Source organism: Thunnus thynnus, chromosome 2 (assembly GCF_963924715.1).
Source record: "Thunnus thynnus chromosome 2, fThuThy2.1, whole genome shotgun sequence".
In the NCBI taxonomy this organism is placed as follows: Eukaryota; Metazoa; Chordata; class Actinopteri; order Scombriformes; family Scombridae; genus Thunnus; species Thunnus thynnus.
In genome coordinates, this window is record NC_089518.1 from 24,222,348 (window position 1) to 24,232,863 (window position 10,516).

A 10,516-nucleotide genomic window follows, 5' to 3' on the forward strand; every position below is an offset into this window, starting at 1 on the left:
TCTCTCTCCTCTCCTTTTTTTCTCACTCCATTTATGCCATTTATGACAGGTCCCCGCAGTGTCCCTCAGTCATGACTTACGGTTAAAAGCCAATTACCCAGTTAGACTGGAGGAGTCTGAATCAATACATGCATACACACACACACACACACACACACACACATACACACACACTTTATAGATCTCCTGGGAACACAAGAGTATTATTAAATAGTTACTCTTTTCTCCGGCTTGTGGATGATTGCATAGACATAAATGCTGTGTGTGTTGTGTTTGTGTGTGGCGAAAATGCTGAATGATTTCTAGGGAGTTGTCAAGTCTGAATTGGGGTTAAGAGGTTCTTTCAGTCGTTTTTTCTTTTCTGCAGAGACAGACAGACAGTGGGGCAGAAAGGCAGAAAGAAAAGGTTAGAACAGCATTCCTCCTCTTCACTGAATCACCAGGACGCTTCCTGTGGTTTTTGGGTCTTCTTTTGGGTACTCTGTGTATGTGTGTGTTGTCACATTTGTGCGCTGCCTGTGGTTTTCCTCTTTAGTTTTAAATCTGTGGGATATCTTCAGTGAATGGCCCCTGTTTATCCACTGCCAAATGACAATGTGTCCATACAGGTCCAGTCTCAGCCTCAAAGAAAATCTGTTTGCAGTACTACTGTGGCAAGGAACACAACCCATACATTTAAAGAAAATATGCGGTTAATATGTTTTAGGTGGTATTTTTTATGGAATAAATTATTGTGATTTATAGAAATGACTAAGCAACTGTAGTAGTAGTAGTAGTAGTAGTAGTATTAACCACTATATGATCTGAAAAGACAGAATGCCTCATTAAACAAATGGCATATGACAGATAGTCAAGTTAACTGACAGTGGTCATATTAATTTAGCAAGAACTGAAATAATAAATGAGTATAATAAAGGGTGTAGATTTCATTAAGTTTAGTCACCAGACCGTTTGTTAGTTGTTAGTAATTTTTTTTTTCTGATATATTTGGATATGTGGAAGGGATCCAGTGGGAAGACCAATACCAGCAGCTTGAAGAAGTACATAATACTGCTGTTACAGTGGTTAATAAGCTGCCCTTGATTTGGCTGAATGGCTTCAGCGCTCTCTAAAGCGGACGCTTGGAGACTGAATCCCCACTACAGCCCAGTGCACATGTCATCATTTTGCTGTAAAAGATGGTTAGTAAATTTGATTAAAGAAATAGCCGTGTAATTTCTACACAGTAGTAAAAATCAATGAGGTGGTCAATTCTCACTTATATACTGTTATGAGCATACAGACAAAATGAATCAGCTCCATATGAGGCAAGGCCTGTCATTATTAAAGACCCCCTTTACGTTCAAGGAAGGAATATCCTCCATTCCCATCATTCTCTTTGTGAATGATGATACTATTTGTTACATGATTTTCCCGGTGAATAAAAACGGTCCCTTTTTAATGGTGCAAAACAGAGGGAATTCTCTCTTGCCCATGAAATGATTTGGCTAATTTCTGTAATATTTAACACTTCAATGGCACAGATTGCCAACTTGTCAGTTTTTCACACCGAGTCCTAGGGAAAAAAAACTAAAAATAAAAACATATATATACAGTACATATATACAGTATGCAATTATCACACTGATAATTTTATGTGAATTAATATCCTTTTGTTTATATGAAGTTATGCAGAATTGGACTGAACAGCCCCAAAACATCACAGCTAGCCCATTTACAACATTTTTTTAGTGTGAATGCTGATCCAGCATTTACACTGTTGTTCTACTAAGCTTTATTATTCTCCTTCTTTATGTTTTTTGCTTTTATTTCTTTACCTAGATGTATTTCCATGGAAAAATCTATGGTGAGATGCTGGTGTCACTGAGCCTGTTTTCTGTAGACTTCATATACTGTCGTTTCATACAGGGCGGGAATACTCCCCCTTCTTATCCCAGAGAGTTGATTAAGTAGGGATTATTATAGTGTGCAGTAACCATGACAATTCAGATTGGGGTCATTCAGGTCAATCTGTAGAAACAATAGATTTGCTTCACCGCTGAAAACTCAATCTACAAGTCTTACTGGCAGATTTGTGTGAGATTCTGTTTTTTTAATTTATATAAATATGCGTCCCTTATATAACCATATATCCTTTATAACTAACATGTTATATGGCTTACACACCATTTGTTTCAAAGTTGCATGTTTGTGTATGCAGGGGTTTAATTATGATCTGATTCACAATTTATCCGAGGCTTTGTGATTACAGACCATGGATTAAATGAAAAACATTGCATGGCTTTGTTTTGTCTCTGTTACTGGTGAAAGAAATAAAAGAAAGAATGAAGCCAAGTTGTGTAGGTGCCATATTGGCTCTCATTTCTAAAACACTAAAACATTTGGAGAAGGATTGTGTAGCTAATATGTCTCATAAATGGCTAACACTGCTGATAATGAAAGTGGTTTAGTAACAGATATACAACTAGATTCCCTTGGCAAATGGTACAGACACAGAGCTACTGCATGTGTCAGTACATGTTGCCTAAAGACTCCCTAACAGTAACGTGTAGCAGATTTTATCATATTTTGTTCAGACGTATATCAGGCTCCCCAGTTTTCCTCTTAATGCTCTCTAGCATCCATGTCTGCCCACACAATATGAGAAAGTAATGACTATTTTTATTTAGCCTTTATTCATACAAGGTACAGGTTGGATGAGCATGCATTTTCTTTTACAGCAACACCCTCTTTACAGTTCCACCTAAAAATAAGAATTTCACAGTCGGAGTCAGAAACAGAATGATATGAGAATATTATGAAATATGGTTTTGAATTTATCAAAAAGTGTTAATGTTTTTTTCTTTTTCAGTGGCTCTGCAGATTAGTCCATGACACCAGTGCAGTCTTTATAAATACAGTATTTCCTAGAATTAGTTATAGTACGGGATACCTGAGGCATCAGCCAGGCACTGGGGCAACATAAATATGTACCAGAGATCCAAAGCAGTCAGAGACAAGATGTATGATGGCAGTTTTCTGATAAGGGATTTGTTGGGAAAGACCAACCAACTTTATCATATAGGATGCAGTGATAAGTGTTGTAATTACCACCAGTAATGAACCTTAGAGCAAAATGGTAAACAGGATCTAGTGTCAATAAGAGTGGAAGCAGTAGCATATCTGTGAGTTACGCCCTCATGATCCAGAACTCAGAGGAAAGCTGCAATTATATACAATCCCATTTCTATAACTCAAGAGGGAAGCTGCTTGTGTTTCTGTTAACATGAAGCCAATTTTTTTCAGTCTTTTGATTCTGTATGTTGTTTGATTTTTAATATGTTGTCCAGGCTGACATATTTAAATTCCCTCTCTCCATTTCTCTATTTTAAGGCAGGTCATCGTGGGAATATGCAATTGTTATTATTAGCCTTTGCTTCGCAGCACAGTATCCAACATTACCTGCATAAAGATGTATTTGACATTATGTAGCGAACAGATAGTATCCACATAAATTATGAACAGTAAAAGGCTCAGAATGGATCCTTGTGGGATGCCCTTAGTAATCAGCAGGAATACAGACATGTGCAAGCACCCCTTCAAAGCTGACTGAGATAAGTCTTTGTGAAAGTAAAGATTGATTAAGTGTGTCAACAGTTTTGAATAAATGTATAAATACAGAGACACACTAGTGGAATTCTTAAACCAGTAATTCAGCAACTTAGGAAGCAGTGAATGTGCTATGATTGGCTCTAAAACCAGATTGATGTAGACCCAGATTTCCCCTGCACCAACAACCATGCCTTGGTGTAATGGATAAAAATTTGACTTGTCACACATGCTCCAAGCATGTCTGTCAAATTTCATTTCCTATGATAGTGTAAGTAAGGGAAAGCTTGTATCTCTTTCTTGCTCTCAGTTTTGCTTATGCCATGAATCTGTGGCATTGCCTCTTCTTCAGCTCCTCTGGGTATGAGGCTTAGCTCTGGGTAAGAAAGCCGGTTAACCCAACATGATTACTGGAGTGTAAACTATACCTTCATAGCCACAGACATGGTTTCCATGTTCAAAAACTGTAATGGGCAACAGAGGAAACAGGACAATCTCCTCCCAGACTCTTAATATCGACTTTTACTTCACTGCAATGAAGTCAAGTGAAGTGACATGGAAGAAAAGTTGACACGACAACCCAAAACAGCACAACAAACAAGAAGAAGAAGAACATAGAGCAGCTGCAACTGGCTGCTACTAGGCTTGTACCAACTATAGCGAGAGTACCACTCCATGCATCTGGGTTTGGAGTAATTCACTGGCAAACTGGTTTGAACATTTTCATTGCCTCAGATCAAGTCTTGCCATGAATGAGAATTGCTAAATTAGGTAGGGCTAGAATGTGTGCTTCCATGATAAGGCCTGTATCTTTTTAAGAGGAATTCTCTATAAATATAACAATGACATAGTCAAGTCTCATATTAGAAATGCCTTTCACTGCAGACTATGCATTGGTAGAAAGTGAATACAAGACTTCCATTGGCACTGATAAAGCAGAATTCTGGATTACATGCAGTATCACTTACACTGAAGGATATATAAGGATTAGTCTAATTCTATGTTGTAGAGATCTATCCAGCAGGGGATTTGTCCATCAAGCCTTAGACACACAAATACATGGCAGAGTGCTGTTTGTGAATGAGGTGTTAATATCATGTGGAATTGACACAGATTCTGGCTGCTTCTGTGGTAAAGCACTGTACATACAGTTTAATTTCTAAATAAGGTGTCTTAATTGCTCAGGAAGCTTTTGTTGTACTTCATTTTCATTTCCGCTTAAGCAAGCAATTCTGTGGGGATATGGCAGAAAAAAAAAATCACACTTGGTCATTAAAGAACTCATTAATTTAAAAAAAAAAAAAACCCTGAAGATTATTTTAAATTCCAGACAATGAGTAGCTTTTGTCATGACTTATACTGTACTCATACTGAGTCAGAAAGGGAGTCTGGAAATCAGAAATGTATATGGCTGTAGCATCCTCTTAGCTTTCATCCACCCATCATCCACAGTTAGACTAGAGGTATAGTTGGATTTATACGCCCAACTATACACACACTGACATTTTTTGTACAAAGCTCTGTGTGTATGCTGACTTCATTTTGACTTCTTATTAGTGCGGTTCATATTCCTCCAGTATACCCTGTTCTTTTTTACAGTCCACTAATTTTCCCAACCTCAATGGAGAGAAAAATCAAGGGACAAGAAAAAGCATGTCAGAGCGTTTGGAGAGATGCAACATAATTTAAACAGCCAAATTCCCTTTGGCATTTACCGCAGAGTTGTGACTGATTAGTTTCTGATGGTTGCTAGGATTCCATCAACTTCTACCCGTGTGAATTTAGGTCGTGTACCACAGCGGTCCTGCAACAAAGCGTAGTATGATTCTGACATTTAGCACTGAAATGAAAAATGCTGATGAACAGAGAGTAGTGAGAGGCATACTACATTATTTAAAAAAAGTGATTTTATATTTTTTTAATACCTATATATATTATATGCCATACAAAGCCATGATTCATTAAAAAATATTTATCAAAAGCTTGTCTTACTATGCTGTGAATTGAATGGACAGGAAGCTAGCTCAAGTTTGCGAAACACATCAGAATAAGAGGTAGAAGGTAAATACAGTTACTTAAGTATTTGTCCTTTTAGTACTGATATTCTTCTTCTTCTGTCAGCTGGAGATACTGTAGTTTGTGGAGGTTAGTAAAAAAAATTTTATGTAAATCATACAGTAAGCTAATTAAATATTACGCATTAGAGGTGTTTTAAGTTGCCAGTATGACAGGAAAGAATATGCTGGATTTAAAGGAATTTTCTTATTGATCAGATATTTTCTGACAGCTGAACTATGTGGATTAGCAGTTAGCAGTTCTTTGTTCAATACCGGGTATCATTCTCCTTTTTGAAAATGGTACAACTATTTTTAAAATATTGTAGTTTTGCCCATACACTGTACTTCAATACTGTACTTTAATACTGTACTTTATGTAACATTCTAAATGCTGGATTCAATTTATAACAGTTATTCCCTTGTTATATTTATCCAAACTGTGACTGCATCGTGGTGTGTCTGATAAATACACCACATGTTGGAGCAGAATGCATCACATCTGCGCCTGAAAGAGTGCCACAAAAGGCTTAGTAAATCTGGCCCTCAGTTTGTAAGGACCACACCACTGAGTTAGACAGATGGCCCATCAGTCAATAAGTCTGGCAGTTACTTGAACTTTTGGTCTATAAGTCAAACAGTGAGGTGGTTGGCCTGCCAAACTGAGTCACTCATTCATGCATTCAGTCAGACTGTCAGTCAGAAAGCTCTCTGCCTTGCAGTCAGTGAATGTAGAACATCAAAAGGCTGGAGCCTCACACTGGGTGCCTAGTGTGAATGCTCTATGAGCAGAGTAATGCGATTAGAGTAAACTGTGTGATATTTCCGATAGCACCCTGCAGCCAGATGGGAAACATGTTATGAATATGAAATGCTGCTTAAGAGGGCTTCTGGGCTGACTGGCTTTAAATGGGAACATAAAATCTTTAGACCATTCATGTCCCATCATCCCATTTAACCCAACAAGTAGCAGAGAACTCACTGCCATGTTGTCCATGTTCTGAAAACAAAATAAAACAAAACCAAAAAAAAACAAACTTCATGCTACTATTGACACAAGGAGTCAGGGATGACAGGTATGATGACAGCATCTTTTGATTTCATGTTTCTAATGGAATAAAATCTAAACAGGCACATAAGTGTCAGTTTTAATTTGCGCTACAAATATAAATACTTTTTTGTCCTCAGGGCCACTGATGTACAAGAAATACCTTCTGAACATCGATTCAAAGAACACGCTGTGAATTTCTTTGTAGGCTCTCAGTTTGTGTACGTGCGTAACATTTTCACCTCAATCAGCAGTACTCCCCAGTGAGCAAGAGATAAAGAGAGAGAGCAAACAGCAGAAAAAGAGGGAGATTGTAGAAGTGTGAAAGAAGTACAGAGAGGCTATAAAGGTGAGAAGAGGCAGGCAGTTTGCTATTCATGTCTTGCTTTTCTTGGTGGGAGTCTTGTCTTCTCAGAGGTCTGTGCTCGGGAGAAAAAGTCATGTTCTGGTGTCAAAGGTTCTTATGGGCATCATTGATAGTGAAACCCAAATTATTTATGACTGGAAGGAAAGCTGGCTGTGGCAGCAGCTAACTCTGTCTCTATTGCCATGCGCAAATTTATACTGCAAGCTAGATGTCAAGATTGTTAGAAAGCGTGACACCTGATAGATAGAAAGCAGAGATAAGCAGACAACAATCACCTGAAAAAAGTTTGACGTAATGTGGCAGTTTAGCATCTTTTTCTCTTTGATGGAAGCATCATATGCATCATTCTGTGTAGTCTGAAGTAACAAAACTTTTCTAGTTCAGAATAACTTTGCTGCACTGTGTAAGGTCAATTTGTTAAAAACCTTGCCCAAATTAATGTGATTAATTTTCATGCCAACAATTAGCTAACTCAGTCCTTGACCTCCGTAAAACGAGACAAATCACAGAAAAAAAGTATGGCCTTAGCTGTACTTTGTGTTTTGCTTTTGTGTGTGTAGCATCAGTGTTTCTCCTAGGCTGTTTTGGGATTGGTGGTGTGCTGCTCGGGGGTTGGGGTTGGGGGAGGGGGGGTACTTTGTTGTACAAAGGAGTTTCGACTGAGGTAGACAGTTCTTTACCAGACAAAGTGTTTCCTCCTATATAGCCCTGCACATCTCTTACAGGTTTTGTGCAAGGAAAACTAGCCTATCAACAACCTCAGGCTGTGACACAGAATGCATTCTTAAAGCAAGAAGTGAGTGCAGTCCGATAAAACAGTAAAACACCTGTCTGTGTTTGACTTGGCTGCCGGTGTTTTTGAGTGGACAGCTACGTGAGCTGCTTGGCAACATGGGCTAGTTAGCTACAAGCTAGTTAGCTAGTGTGGCTCTGTTCACGAGTAACACCATTGTTTATCATAACCTATCCATATAAAAAAACCAACACCAAAAGTCAAAAAGTCAACTGCATGTGTACTCATGGTTTGTGCTTAATAAGACACGTTGCTGCCGATATTCATTTTGATGCTTTTTTCACTGTTATCTGAGCTGTTGTTGCTGAACCCGATAGCCTCACTCTCTGTCTGGACCTGCGCTGTGTCTCCCTCCTATCGCAGGAGAACTTGTGAGCAAGTGGGGGTGGGGTTGTGCAGAGAGTGTGAGAGAAGAGAGATGCAAACACTGGCACGGCTTTACAGAAGAAACCGGTTATATATTTTAACGCAACATCAAACTATATTGACACAAACTGTATTGTCTCATTCTATCCTGTGAGGGCGGGGGGGGGGGGGGGGGGAGTCCCGCTGGGGGGGTGGGCCGCCCCTCCAAGGCAATGGTAGGGGAAACACTGAACATGCTTATGGATTCTCCTTACACTTCAGTTTGTGAAAGAGGAGATTGTTCATTTAGATAATTTGAATACAGTATTATTATCAGATTCTTATGAATATTCAGTGCAGCACAACTCTCATGCACACAAATCAAGAGCAGCAATTACCACTGTGAATGATACATTGTTGCTCGTGATAATAGGAAAGTATTGCTTAAACTGAATATTAACGAACAATCAAGCTTTCCCACATGTTGTCAAATGTTTTCTACTGGGAATTAACAGACTGGACCACAAGGTTGCTGGGTCAGGTCTGCTGAACTGCTTGAAACCAAAAAATGTTGCAAAATGACAGTAGTAATCTGTATTTATTATAATTAATCATGTTTAATAATTTTATAAGACAGGTTGATGTTTATTTGGAAACATATAACATATTTTTAGTTCATTAGAAACATCTATATATCTTTATGTCAAATTCAGTAGTATGTGAACAGCACTGTTTGGCTGCTGAGGAGTCCTGGAGGTACCTGTAAGTCCTTCCCTTAAGAATGTGAACAGAGAATAATTGTTATATGCAAATTGAGATGAAATTATAACAGCCCTTCAGCTTCATATTGCTGTACATATATAGTTTGACATTTTGTAAGTGATGTTGAAACACTGTCACCATGAAGAGTCAGCTTTGGTTGCTACCTGCAGAGAGCACAAACAATATATGAAATGACAGAAACAGAACAACTTTGGTATCTAATGTTAGTAAGAAACAGATTTTTTTCTTTAAAGGGGGCAAGACACACTTTAATTTTCTGTCATTTTTGTACTGTTGTAATGTTAAACAGTCTAAGTTCCAAACCATGAGGTGAACTTATGTAAAAATGCTCCCTGAAAGTCAAAAGCCAGGGCTTCGGCCTGCTCTGAACGCTCTGTTTGCAAAGTTACCTCTACTTCCACATCAAACTGATGTCATATCATTTGCCCATACCTACAAACAGCCGTCAGTTCCGTAGCCTTTGTTGCTAAGGTTGCTCCGTGGATTGTTCGCGTTGTCCACTTGCATATTTCAAATCAGATTTTGGCTCAAACATGTAAAGATGTATTTGAGAAGTTAACATTTTGAGTAAAGAACAAGAAAAAGAAGTGAAATCCAACTACTGATGTTCGTTTACGTAGCCGCTGGAGCTGACTGAAGTCTTCTGAGGTGCAGCTTCTGGAAGCTAACCAATCAGAACAGACCGGGCTCATTAGGAGGGGGATCTTAAAGAAAAAGGAGAGACTGAACCGAGGGGCTGCATAGACAGCCAGTGTATGATAAATAAGGGTTTTTTGAACTGTAAATCATGCAAAGATATTCCAGATGCCCAGAATAAAATGTAGTAATACAAAAATGTGTGTATGTCCCCTTTAAATCCCCATTCAATTTTTTCCCCTCTAATCTCTGTAAAGACTACCATAACCACACATAGCCCCCAACAATCATGGCAGCTTGATGTACATTAAAAGCACTCACAAGGATGACTATGCCGGTATGGATAAAGTCTTTATCTCTGCCTCCCCTCCTCTCCATCCTCCTCCTCTTACCCTGTTCATCGCTCCCAGTTCCTCTCTCTACCTCACTCTCTCTCCTCTCCTCTCTCTCCTCCTGTATCATATTATGAGGACTGACATGAGAGACCGGGTCCCTGAACAGTTGTTTGGGCCACCCAAGCCCTTTATGACCACCCTCATAAATGTTTCTGGGCTGGAGAGGGCAGTTGATTCTTAAAAGATTAAAACAAGTATGAAATGTCGAAATGCTGTGCTGCAGTGATTTAATGGAAAGGCAATCAGGCAAGGGACTGGGAGGCAAGAGAGGCTGGGGAGGGTGAGTGGTTTTGAGGGACAATGATGTAGAGCCAGAGACACAAAGAGATTGCGCAGTTTAGAAGGAAACATTTTGTCTGAGTGAGAGAGAGATGGAGAGAGAGAGAGGTGGAGAGGTCATTTCTCCTCCCAAGCACATCCATTTCACAGTGTTTTCCTCCACTCTCCCTCTGGACATCACCTCTCATCCCCTTCAAGTGATTATCCCTCTATTCGCCATTATACACG